The following is a 12837-nucleotide window of genomic DNA, read 5'->3' as shown; positions in this document are numbered from 1 at the left end:
GCACCACGCAGTAGTGGTACACTATACCGCACACCGGTAAGATGCTCATCCAGTTCGAAACGGGCAGGGGTGGGGATTGAACCCAGGATCCCTGGGTTCTGCGGCGCGAGCTTTCGCTCTAAGTGCTCTGAGCTGGTGTGCGCTAAAGCCTTTCTATCCACTCGGCCACCGATCCCCCTCCCTCCATCAACAAACACAAATCGCACTGCAAACTCAAAGCACCAAAGCTGAAAAAGAAAAAGAAGCCTTCCGAAACGCTGCCGCCATTTCTCAGGGGGTCGAAAGTCAGGAACGTCATGGCAAAGAACCCAGCACCGAAGTCTCCAGAGCTGTACCGATGCTCCCTGTCTTGGAATTCAGGTGGAGACAAGAAACCTGAGGCGCTGGGCAGAGATGCTGCCGGCTTGGACCTCGACCGAGACCAGAAGAACTCCCCTGGGGAGCTCTACCGCTAGTCCGACCCTCAACTCAGGTCTCCGTTCGTCCTAACTCCTACCCTAAAGACGTCACATGAGCGAATCTCCGCTGTCGAGAGTGCGAAGCGCCGTCTCGACGCGAGAAGTGGCAGACAAGCGGACAAATCAACGCGCGCCAGGAAAGCCCCTGCCAGGAAAGCCTTTCACAGTAGTTTGGCAATACTAATCATGAACGCAGGACAATTAATGTAGAGTTCAATGGTAGGTCACACAACGAAGAATGAGGGTTGAATTCAAAGATTCTCAAACTGTATTTTGAATCAGCCCCCAGGAATATAGACGGCACCCCAAGACGACGGGACACCGATTTGTTTAGTCACAGCGTCCTCTGTTGGGAATGTGTGTGTGTGCATGCACTTTTGTGGCACATTGTCTACCAAATTGTCTTGCACGCGACGTCATTGCCCCGTGCTGGTGGTAAACCCGGCTCATCCCTTGCCGGGAAAAAGCATATTTGGTTGTGCGAAATGAACACTGCAGAAGGAACACGCGCTCAGCAACGAGGCCACCGCACTGTTTGCAAACAAATCAGCGTTCTCCCACACCAGGTGTGGGCACACTGCGCATTGAAACTACGCATGCGCAAAAATGATTCACGTGACGTGAAGCGTCTGCTCATGTTGTACGCCGACAGTAGCGTCACCACAGAGGCGTGACGTCGGAGCCGCGTGTTGCTCTGCAGACACGGCAAAAAGTTAAAAGGAAAAAAATGGTCCCAGGAATGCACTAATGTTTCGTCCCTCATCAGGATTGGTGGACGCCCTCCACTTGGAGCGGGTCAACGTCAGGCAACTCTGGTTTCCGAGACCACCCCCTCTCCGGGTTGGTTCAACGCTATGTCCAACGCCTGGTGCTTACTAAGTGCTTACCATCTTGTATCCCGCCCATGCCTCGAAAGTGGTCCCGAAGTAGCAACAAATTGAATCACATGAGCCGGCGTGTGCTGCTGTCGGATGTCGCGATCTTGTCGGTTGTTCGCGGAAACGCTGGCGAAAAAGACGCGAGCTGAAGCAAGGCTCGCTGTCGTTGCGACGTCCCAGGTCTCCGGTTCGATACCAGGACCAAGAGGATACTTTCGGTCGCGCACCAGTCACCTAGCTCTGTTTGAGATTTGCGTTTTTCCTTTATGCCCATTCTCAAGGAACTACTTTCGTCATCCTTGTCCAGCTCGCTTGCACATTTGCATTTAATTCAACTATAATCATAACCTTAAAATGCATGCCGTTCACTCTTGTTGGTGTTAGACTGGTGGCAGCTGTTATAACCCGTTTGCTCTGCTGACGTCTAACTCTTGGTTAGCCCAGTTGGTAGAGCACTCGTTAGAAATGGGAGAGGTCCCTGTTCGATACCAGGACCAGGCGGATTTTTTAAAGTCGCGCACCGGTAACCTAGCTGTGCTTGGAGATTTGTTTGTCCCTTGTCCCACTTGTCCCTTGTCCCACCAGGGATAATTATCGGTTTTACTGTCAAGCTCACTCGTACCTTTGCATTAGGTGCATTGTCATCAGGAAATGTAAGACCCAAAAAACAAACAAATTACTCGTTAGCTGCTTACATAGCGGGAGTTTAGTCTGCTACAGGGTTGGGCAATATCGCGATAAAAATGTATCGCAATAGTAGAGAGTTTTAGTAGACCGTTTTCGGTTTCCCGCTCCGCTCTATGGAAAGCGGAGTCGCCATCGCGCATGCGCGACCCGCTCTGGGATTTGAGCGTGGAGCGTCAGCTCCGCTATCGTCGCCATTTTAAGAAGTACGTTCCACTCTCAGTAAAGATTCAGTAGATGGCGCTTTTCTGGAAAGGTGGGTAAAGCCCCTCGATATGTTTTCGTTTATAAAACCCCTTTATCAAGGGGCTTTAAAGGTGGGTGCTCGCTATTTGAAATCATGCTCGGGAGCGCGCTTGACCATTATGTACCTCGCTGCACTAAGAAGCTGCGCAGACTTTGTTTGAAAAGGCGTCCCCCAGAAAACGTTTCACGGTGGTCAAGAACCTCTGGCTGCTTCGAGAAATCGCTGGCCGCAATCCTTTCACGGCCCCTGAACGGTGAGAACAGGTACTGCCTTGTCTAAGCCAGCGGGCTCGATTTTTCTATGCGAGAGGACGACGACGACGTTGAGAGGATGACACACCGGGCGACGGCGGTGTCTCAATTTGAGCCCTGGGCCTCGGTTACTCGGAGGCGGCAGCTTCTACTTCGGCTGGACTACCTCCTTGGAGCATGATTCTTTGACCCCAGTGGACCCCAGTGAGCAATAGCGCCATTATGTTCCTGGTGCTCCTTCATGCACTGATCGAACGGCGTGCAAGATCCTCAAAGCTCGCTGCTCACCCGCCCAACCCGCCTCCACAAAGTCTGGACTTCTGCGAATCGGACTGCCACAATCCCCAATACCAACAACCCATGTCGTCGTCATCTTGCATGTATATACTCATCACATTACCATGTTCCCTAGACGCGGCACCGCGGGCCTCGGTGGTACGGGCTGCTGCTTTCCGCGGTGCCGCGGCTCTGCAGAGCCAAAAATTAAAGGTTAAAGACCAAAGACTAAAGCAGTCGGCAAAAGGACAGATATTTTGTTTGGTTACTTCAGGCAGCAAGACAGTGAAAATTAGCGAAAGCGAGTGCTCCATTTATATCTCTACTTTTTTTCCCCAATGAAATGAGTCTTTTCTTCTTCGTATGCTTCGGTTTGTGATATGGTGCCTTGGTGTTTATTAGGGTGCCTAGATGTCTGTCTGTCTCAGGGTGAAGACATCCATTGTTGTCCGGAATGTGCCAGCGCGTGACGCTCTCGCGCACTCGGTGCGTGACTTGGGCGGTAAGATGGCGTCTATGCATCAGCCAAAGCTACGCGCTCGAGCTGAGTGACACCGGATTGCGCGCACTTCAAAATGCATAAAAAAACGATTGGGCGGAAAAATGGCTGAGATGTCACCACTCAAGCAAAAGCGCGCGTGTGTATGAAGGCACTCTAGTGTTTATGTACACTGCGCGACACTGTTAGCGGGAGCATTCAATATCCTGTTTTCATTTTTCACCTTAAATTCGAGGGGTTGACATTTGCCTATTGGTGTGGAATAAAGCGCTTGTTTGTGGCACTAATCTGAGCGACAAATTTTCAGCTTTTTCAATAGCTGTCAAAGAAATAAACTGCAAATAAAAGCGATTTTTTTCGTGTTCGTGTTAACAGTGGAGCGCAGTATATGCATCTGCCTTGGGGGGTGACATGAAACCATTTTGCTTGACTATACACTTCTTTTTATTTCTTTTGTGTGTTTATGAAAGTGCGTTTTTCAGCTTAAGCTCCTGCCCAGTTTCTGCCTCACTTGTGCTACGGTCTTTTCTTGCAACAGAAGGCCACACAACATATTCTACTTTTACAATGCTGAATTCAACAGTAACACTGTAATTTGGTTAGATGCAATATTCACACACACATCTGAGAAGTAAAATGGGAGTCGTTAGTAAACGTTTTTTATTAAAATATTCCTAGATACCTTTCAGCCCAGTTGGACAGGTATTTCGCTCAGTACAAAAGCTTGAACATGATTTACTGTGATAATTTTATGCATTCTAATATTAAACAAACAAAAAAATGCCCATGGTCTTTGTAGGTTTCGTCCAGCCGTCAAGTTATGCTGTCTGCGCACATCACTGCCTGGTGCTTCACGACGAGCACCCCTCTTGTGGTCTCTTCTAATTTTTTTCATGAACAACATATGGGCATTCTGTGCGGTCAACAAAACCCCAACAGTTGTTCAGGGGTGTTCCCTTGTCCTTGACGGCCTAATAAAAAAGACAAAGAAAAACACTCTTACAACACGGCAGTATTTAAACACTACCAATACATGTGATATGGGACTTGTTACTCCTCTAAGATAAAGCGTACTTCCATTGTAGGGTTGTAAAAAACTGGGTAACGTAAATTAATATATATGTATATAGTTGTTCCTTAATTCTGCTGGGGGTCGAGGCCGTCAAACTGTGCATGCGAGGCCCGCTACGCCGGAATTAAAAACGAAACTTCTGAAAACTGTTTTAATCTACCACTATTGCTTAGAAGTCCAGGGTTGTGTTTGCTAAATTTTGCATTGCTTATGCCTGTCTGGTTTTCACCAGACAAAAAATTGACGTGGAATATTCTTTCGAGCGTTATTGGTAACTCTTTTCAAAACACCACCGGGTAACATATTCGGCCGCCATATTTTGGCCATCGCTTTTAGTGCGAGACCTGTGACTAGAACCCATTTCACATTCAGTATTGACGCAGCATTCGTGTCTAATACATTTAGACTCGCATCCGCGACAAACAATGACGTAGCTCTCTTGCTCCCTAGACACTTGGCCAAAATAAGGCGGCCTCGAAAACTAGCGGCACTATGGGTTGCACTTTTAAAAAGGCTGCATTCAAGTTTCTATTATTTTCTAAATCTACCAAGGAAATCCAATGCAAGCATTTCTTGAGGAAAGTTAAACAATTCGAAAGTTGCCAGCGAGTGTGAATAAATAAAGTTGAGAGGGAATGGTTTCTTTGGTGCAGCTTGCGAGCGCTATGCTCGTGGTCAGCTTTCAGTGGCATTTTCGACAGGAGGGCGCATGCACAGATATAATCGGCGTTCAAGCACGCGCACCCGTACATCTGACTGCGTAGCCATAGGATGTCCACAAAACGCGACGACTTTACCGACGCCGTGCTGGTTGTAAAGTGATACTCGTTCACTTCCTTTGATTATGCTGTTTTGTGTTACATAGAACTCAAATCGAATGGTTTACTTTTTACGCGCAGGGCGTACGCTTTACTTCTTGATTCGACCTCTTTCAAGCTGAGGTCACGGTCAAAAACATCGACGCGTATTGAGTAAGTGCAGCCATCTTGAGATCTAAGCGATCACGCTAAGGACGCTGAGGGCAGTCCGCTCTACAACCTGTAAAGCGGAGCGCACGCTCACTCCGCTAACTATACGCTCCAACTCAGAGCGGGCCACGCATGCGCGGTGGGGACGATGCTTCTCGCAGAGCGTAAAGTAGAGCAAAGAGGGCTCATAAAAGTGGCCTACTAATACTCATAGATTACGAACGCGCTCGTCGTGACTTGTCCTGACACTGCCCATGTACACCTTTGGCGTATAGAAAAAAGTATCTTTTCACCAGACAGAGCAGCTGTGCCAGAAACAATGGAAACGCGAAATTTACACAAACCATGCAGGGTCTCACCTGTGAGCACAGCTCAAGTTTCGCCAGGGTCAACCACCTATGTTTGTTCATGTCAGCAAGCAGGTGGCCGAACCTCTCGTTGATGTGACCCACGATGAGGTTCACAGAACTGAAGAACACCGACAAGTTCCGTCCAAACGCTCATCCAAGTACGAACAGACGGTTGGGATAGGCCAGTCGAGGAAGAACCATGCAAAGAGCCTCGCCAGATTGGCCACACCCTGCGCGGATCTGTCAGGTGCTGGTATTTGAAGGCCCGCATGCAGAACAGCCTTCTTGAAGCAGGATAGCTTCCTAAAGGGTTTCTTTTCTACGTTGGAAATATCCAGCAAACCGCGTTCGAAAAGGAAGCTTCGGTGCTTGATGGCAAGAGGGATACGAATCATAGATTCGATGTCTCGCCAGCTTAATCTCGCTAGTAGAAGCCTGCTTCCTTGAGAACAGCGGGGATTCATCGTGCAGATGCCTTGCTAGCCTTGAGCAACACTGTACTCGTACTACGCAAAAGGATGTACTCGCAATGCGCAAACTTCGTCCTTTTCTCTTATTTTTCTACTTCGAATACGTAAATCTGTTTCAGTTTTAATTCGAGTGGAGCAGAAGCTACAAGAGCGAGTGCCGGCCTTTCAGCGTCCTTGATAAGCACGTGCGCTCGTGCAGTGCAAGTACCGTTTAGAGCAACATGCTGATGCTTATACCTTCGGTTTCACTCGCACACAAGGTGGAACGATTATATTTATATTTTATAGCTTAATATTTCTTCAGGTGTGTGCCTACTCTTTTGTGTTCATTATTGTCGCCTTCGTTTTTACTACCTCTACAATCACGCTCCCTTTTACTCTCTTGGTGTTAACGCTTAGGTTCTTTTGTCTTACTAGTACTATAAACGTCCACTTGTGGGGCTACGCAAGCAAATTTTTCGAACCCGCTCAAAACGCTCTTACGCTGAAGAAAAACGCTCTACTAAAACGCGTTTTTGGACCTCCGCTTTCCATTCCGGCGAAGTGGGCCGCGCATGCGCAGTTTGGCACCCTCAGAGCGGAGCGGAAGATGAAAACGGTCTACTAAAACTCTATTGATTGAAAAATTGTATCGGAATACAGAAATATAAAGACTAAAAGCATTTCGGAAATACTAGAGAGTTTTAGTAGACCGTTTTCATCTTCCGCTCCGCTCTGAGGGTGCCAAACTGCGCATGCGCGGCCCGCTTCGCCGGAATGGAAAGCGGAGGTCCAAAAACGCGTTTTAGTAGAGCGTTTTTCTTCAGCGTCAGAGCGTTTTTAGCGGGTCCGAAAAATTTGCTTGCGTAGCCCCACAAGTGGACGTTTATAGTACTAGTAAGACGAGAAAACCTAAGCGTTAACACCAAGAGAGTAAAAGGGAGCGTGATTGTAGAGGTAGTAAAAACGAAGGCGACAATAATGAACACAAAAGAGTAGGCACACACCTGAAGAAATATTGAGCTATAAAATATAAATATAATCGTTCCACCTTGTGTGCGAGTGAAGACGAAGGTATAAGCATGAGCATGTTGCTCTAAACGGTACTTGCACTGCACGAGCGCGCGTGCTTATCAAGGACGCTGAAAGGCCGGCACTCGCTCTTGTAGCTTCTGCTCCACTCGAATAAAAACTGAAACAGATTTACTTATTCGAAGTAGAAAAATAAGAAAAAAAGGACGAAGTTTGCGCATTGCGAGTACATCCTTTTGCGTACGAGTACAGTGTTGCTCAAGGCTAGCAAGGCATCTGCACGATGAATCCCCGCTGTTCTCAAGGAAGCAGACTTCTACTAACGAGATTAAGCTGGCGAGACATCGAATCTATGATTCGTATCCCTCGTGCCATCAAGCGCCGAAGCTTCCTTTCCGAACGCGGTTTGCTGGATATTTCCAACGTAGAAAAGAAACCCTTTAGGAAGCTATCCTGCTTAAAGAAGGACCTGGCTGTTCTGCATGCGGGCCTCCAAATACCAGCACCCGACAGATCGGCGCAGGGTGTTGCCAATCTGACGAGACGCTTTGCATGGTTCTTCCTCGACTGGCCTATCCCAACCGTCTGTTCGTACTTGGATGAGCGTTTGGACGGAACTTGTCGGTGTTCTTCAGTTCTGTGAACCTCATCGTGGGTCACGTCAACGAGAGGTTCGGCCACCTGCTCGCTGACATGAACAAACATAGGTGGTTGACCCTGGCGAAACTAGAGCTGTGCTCACAGGTGAGACCCTGCATGGTTTGTGTAAATTTCGCGTTTCGATTGTTTCTAGCACAGCTGCTCTGTCTGGTGAAAAGTTACTTTTTTCTATACCCTAAAGGTGTACATGGGCAGCGTCAGGACAAGTCGCGACGGGCGCGTTCTTAATCTATGAGTATTAGTAGGCCACTTTTAGGAGCCCTCTTTGCTCTACTTTACGCTCTGCGAGGAGCATCGTCCCCACCGCGCATGCGTGGCCCGCTCTGAGTTGGAGCGCATAGTTAGCGGAGTGAGCGTGCGCTCCGCTTCACAAGTTGTAGAGCGGACTGCCCTCAGCGTCCTTAGCGTGACCGCTTAGATCTCAAGATGGCTGCACTTACTCAATACGCGTCGATGTTTTTGACCGTGACCTTAGCTTGAAAGAGGTCGAATCAAGAAGTAAAGCGTACGCCCCGCGCGTAAAAAGTGAACCATTCGATTTGAGTTCTATGTAACACAAAACAGCATAATCAAAGGAAGTGAACGAGTATCACTTTACAACCAGCACGGCGTCGGTAAAGTCGTCGCGTTTTGTGGACGTCCTATGCCTATGCAGTCAGATGTACGGTGCGCGTGCTTGAACGCCGATTATATCTGTGCATGCACCCTCCTGTAGAAAATGCCACTGAAAGCTGACCACAAGCATAGCGCTCGCAAGCTGCACCAAAGAAACCATTCCCCTTTCAGCTTTATTTATTCACACTCGCTCGCAAGTTTTGAAGTGTTTAACTTTCCTCAAGAAATGTTTGCGTTGGATTTACTTGGTAGATTTAGAAAATAATAGAAACTTGAATGCAGCCTTTTTGAAAGTGCAACCCATGGTGCCGCTAGTCTTCGAGGCCGCCTTATTTTGTCCAAGTGTCTAGAGAGCAAGGGAGCTACGTCATTGTTTGTCGCGGATGCGAGTCTAAATGTATTAGACACGAATGCTGCGTCAATACTGAATATGAAGTGGGTTCTAGTCACAAGTCTGGCACTAAAAGCGATGCCCAATATATGGCGGCCGAATATGTTACCCGGTGGTGTTTTGAAAAGAGTTACCAATAACGGTCGAAAAAATATTCCACGTCAATTTTTTGTCTGGTGAAAACCAGAGAGGCATAAACAATGCAAACTTTAGCAAACACAACCCTGGACTTCTAAGCAATAGTGGTAGATTAGAACAGTTTTCAGAAGTTTCGTTTTGAATTCCGGCGTAGAGGGCCTCGCATGCACAGTTTGACGGCCTCAAACCTTAGCAGAATTAAGGAACAACTATATATATATATATATATATATATATATATATATATATATATATATATATATATATATATATATATATATATATTTACGTTACCCAGTTTTTCACAACCCTAGAATGGAAATACGCTTTATCTTAGAGGAGTAACAAGTCCCATATCACATGTTTTGGTAGTGTTTAAATACTGCCGTGTTGTAAGAGTGTTTTTCTTTGTCTTTTTTATTAGGCCGTCAAGGACAAGGGAACACCCCTGAACAACTGTTGGGGTTTTGTTGACCGCACAGCATGCCCATATGCCGTCCATCAAAAAATTAGACGAAGACCACAAGAGGGTGCTCGTCGTGAAGCACCAGGCAGTGATGTGCGCAGACGGCATAGTTTGACGGCTCGACGAAACCTACAAAGACCATGGGCATTTTTCTGTTTGTTTAATATTAGAATGCATAAACTTATCACAGTAAATCATGTTCAAGCTTTTTTACTGAGCGAAATATTTGTCCAACTGGGCTGAAAGGTATCTAGAAATATTTTAATAAAAAACGTTTACTAACGACTCCCATTTTACTTCTCAGATGTGCGTGTGAATATTGCATCTAACCAAAGTACAGTGTTACTGTTGAATTCAGCATTGTAAGAGTAGACTATGTTGCGTGGCGTTCTATTGCAAGGAAAGACCGTAGCAGAAATGAGGCAGAAACTGGGCAGGAGCTTAAGCTGACAAACGCACTTTCATAAACACACAAAAGAAATAAAAAGAAGTGTATAGTCAAACAAAATAGTTTCATGTCACCCCCCAAGGCAGATACATACACTGCGCTCCACTGTTAATACGAACACGAAAAAAATCGATTTTATTTGCAGTTTATTTCTTTGACAACTATTGAAAAAGCTGAAAATTTGTCGCTCAGATTAGTGCTCCAAACGAGCGCTTTATTCCACACCAATAGGCAAATGTCAGCCCCTCAAATTTAAGGTGAAAAATGAAATCAGGATATTGAATGCTCCCGCTAACAGTGTCCTGCAGTGTAGATAAACACGAAGGCACCAGATCACAAACCGAAGCACACGAAGAAGAAAAAACTCCTTTCATTGGGAAAAAAAGTAGAGATATAAATAGAGCACTCGCTTTCGCTAATTTTCACTGTCTTGCTGCCTGAAATAAACAAACAAAATATATGTCCGTTTGCCGACTGCTTTAGTCTTTGGTCTTTAACCTTTAAGTTTTGGCTCTGGAGAGCCGCGGCACCGCGGAAAGCAGCAGCCCGTACCACCGAGGCCCGCGGTGCCGCGTCTAGTAAACATGGTAATGTGATGAGTATATACGTGCAAGATGACGACGACATGGGTTGTTGTTATTGGCGAGGGTGGCAGTCCGATTCGCAGAAGTCCAGACTTCATTGAGGCGGGTTGGGCGGGTGAGCAGCGAGCTATGAGGATCTTGCACGCCGTTCGATCAGTGCATGAAGGAGCACCAGGAACATAATGGCGCTATTGCTCACTGGGGTCCACTGGGGTCAAAGAATCATGCTCCAAGGAGGTAGTCCAGACTCCAGCCGAAGTAGAAGCTGCCGCCTCCGAGGAACCGAGGCTCAGGGCTCAGATTGAGACACCGCCGTCGCCCGGTGTGCCATCCTCTCAACGTCGTCGTCGTCATCTCGCATAGAAAAATCGAGCCGGCTGGCTTAGACAAGGCAGCACCGTTCAGGGGCCGTGAAAAGATTGCGGCCAGCGATTTCTCGAAGCAGTCAGAGGTTCTTGACTACCGTGAAACGTTTTCTGGGGGCGCCTTTTCAAACAAAGTCTGCGGAGCTTCTTAGTGTAGCGAGGTTCATAAGGGTCAAGCGCGTTCCCAAGAATGATTTCAAATAGCGAGCACCCACCTTTCCAGAAAAGCACCATCTAGTGAACCTTTACTGAGAGTGGAACGTACTTCTCAAAATGGCGACGATAGCGGAGCTGACGTGGAGTTGGTCGTGGACGCTCCACGCTCAAATCCCAGAGCGCGTCGCGCATGCGCGATGGCGACTCCTCTTTCCATAAAGCGGAGCGGGAAACCGAAAACGGTCGACTAAAACTCTCTAATGTATCTCGCTATAGACGATTGCAAGCTGGGCGACTGGCCGCCGCCATGTCTCTGCTCGAGCAGGCACGCTCGTGCGATTACGAGCTTGCGAAAGCTACGTTCACCCGCGCGTTGCACGCGCTTGGACGCATGGGGCACCACTTGTGGCGCCATGCTTGCAATTGTCTATACTCTGTTTCACCTTGTGTTGTACCGCAGGAAAGGCTACAAGCGCGAGCTCCTTGCTCTAGGGCACATCTCGGCGGCACAAGCTCCCGTGCACCAAGGGTAGCTGCCAACGCTATGAGTTCACGCTTCTAGCCTTCGCTGCGGTACTTCAGTGACCCCCATGCAAAAGTCCAAGAGATTGTTTTCCTTCTTCTTTTGTGCGTTAGAGTGGTAGAACGTGCAGCCAAATGGGACCTTGAGACATCGTTATCATGCAGACCAAGGTTTGTTTGGAACATTATCGCCCCGGAATTCGTGACTACCTTCCCAATTTTTCAAAGAAAACTTATGCTTTTTGGGCTGCTGCAGTTGCGCAACTATTTTTTGTAGTATGAAACCTTTGAAGGCCTTGTTGGTACTGTGGGTACATTACACCCCCAGCCCTATTTACTAGGGCGCGCGTAAAGTGTATTTCTTGGGATTTTCAGATAAAGAAAAAAAAAAACATAATTTCATTTAAAAGTGAATCTTGAAGTGACTGCATACAGTGCAGAAAAGGTACTCTGGTTTCCTAAACTAGAGGAAGCTGACCATTCGGGGATATTTCGGTAGATATAGAAAACCAGTTTTGGGGTTTGTGCGACATTGCTTCGAAGGCGTAAACTATATCTAAGATAGGACTGCACTGCATTCTGGACGAAAAGTATTTCTAACCTACTGAAGACTCGCTTTGTTCCCACAGCTTCGTGTTAAAAGGAAAATGTCAATTCTACGCGAAATAAATTTCGGGCTCGAGAACGTCCAAATTTAATTTCAATTTTTTCCTCACGGTTAATATGAGTTTTTGTTTTCACTGGACGACTCTTGTTTCGGCTTTAGAAGTACAGTCGGCCACAGAAGTCTACGACCACGCGAGCCGTGGCCGAGCTGCATTCCGTTGCGGTGCGGCGCCTGTGGTCGAGATCCGTAGTGCGGGCATACGCGTCCCTTGACACTCGCGGGCATGTCAGCTCTCCCGCCTCCGGCCCCACGCCTTCTTATTCTCAGAAATACGAGGCCGGGCGCCGCTTCGATAGCCACCGCTATCAGCCGTGCCGCAGCTGTATCTCGGTGGAGCAATGAGTGGAGTGGAATGGCTCATGATTTTTTTTGTTTGTTTCAGAAACCTTTTAATTTTCTCTGCAGACGCTGCCCTGTCAACCAGTCAGTGACAACCATTAATTTACAAAGCGTATTTTATTATACATTGCGGACATTATTAAATAAAATAATAATACAAAGACTTAGAAGGTTCTTAAAACAAAAACAAGAAAACAAAACAAGACAGTATGGCCGTTTTCCTGACCGTTGAACTCCGCAAAAGAACTCCATGCAGGACGGCGGAAGATAGAGTTGATGTCGCAGCTTGTGCCAGTCATCGCGCCACCAAGATACAGCTGCG

Source organism: Ixodes scapularis, unplaced genomic scaffold (genome assembly GCF_016920785.2).
Source record: "Ixodes scapularis isolate PalLabHiFi unplaced genomic scaffold, ASM1692078v2 PGA_scaffold13__105_contigs__length_92229423, whole genome shotgun sequence".
NCBI classification, from domain to species: Eukaryota; Metazoa; Arthropoda; class Arachnida; order Ixodida; family Ixodidae; genus Ixodes; species Ixodes scapularis.
This window is presented reverse-complemented; position numbering follows the sequence as displayed.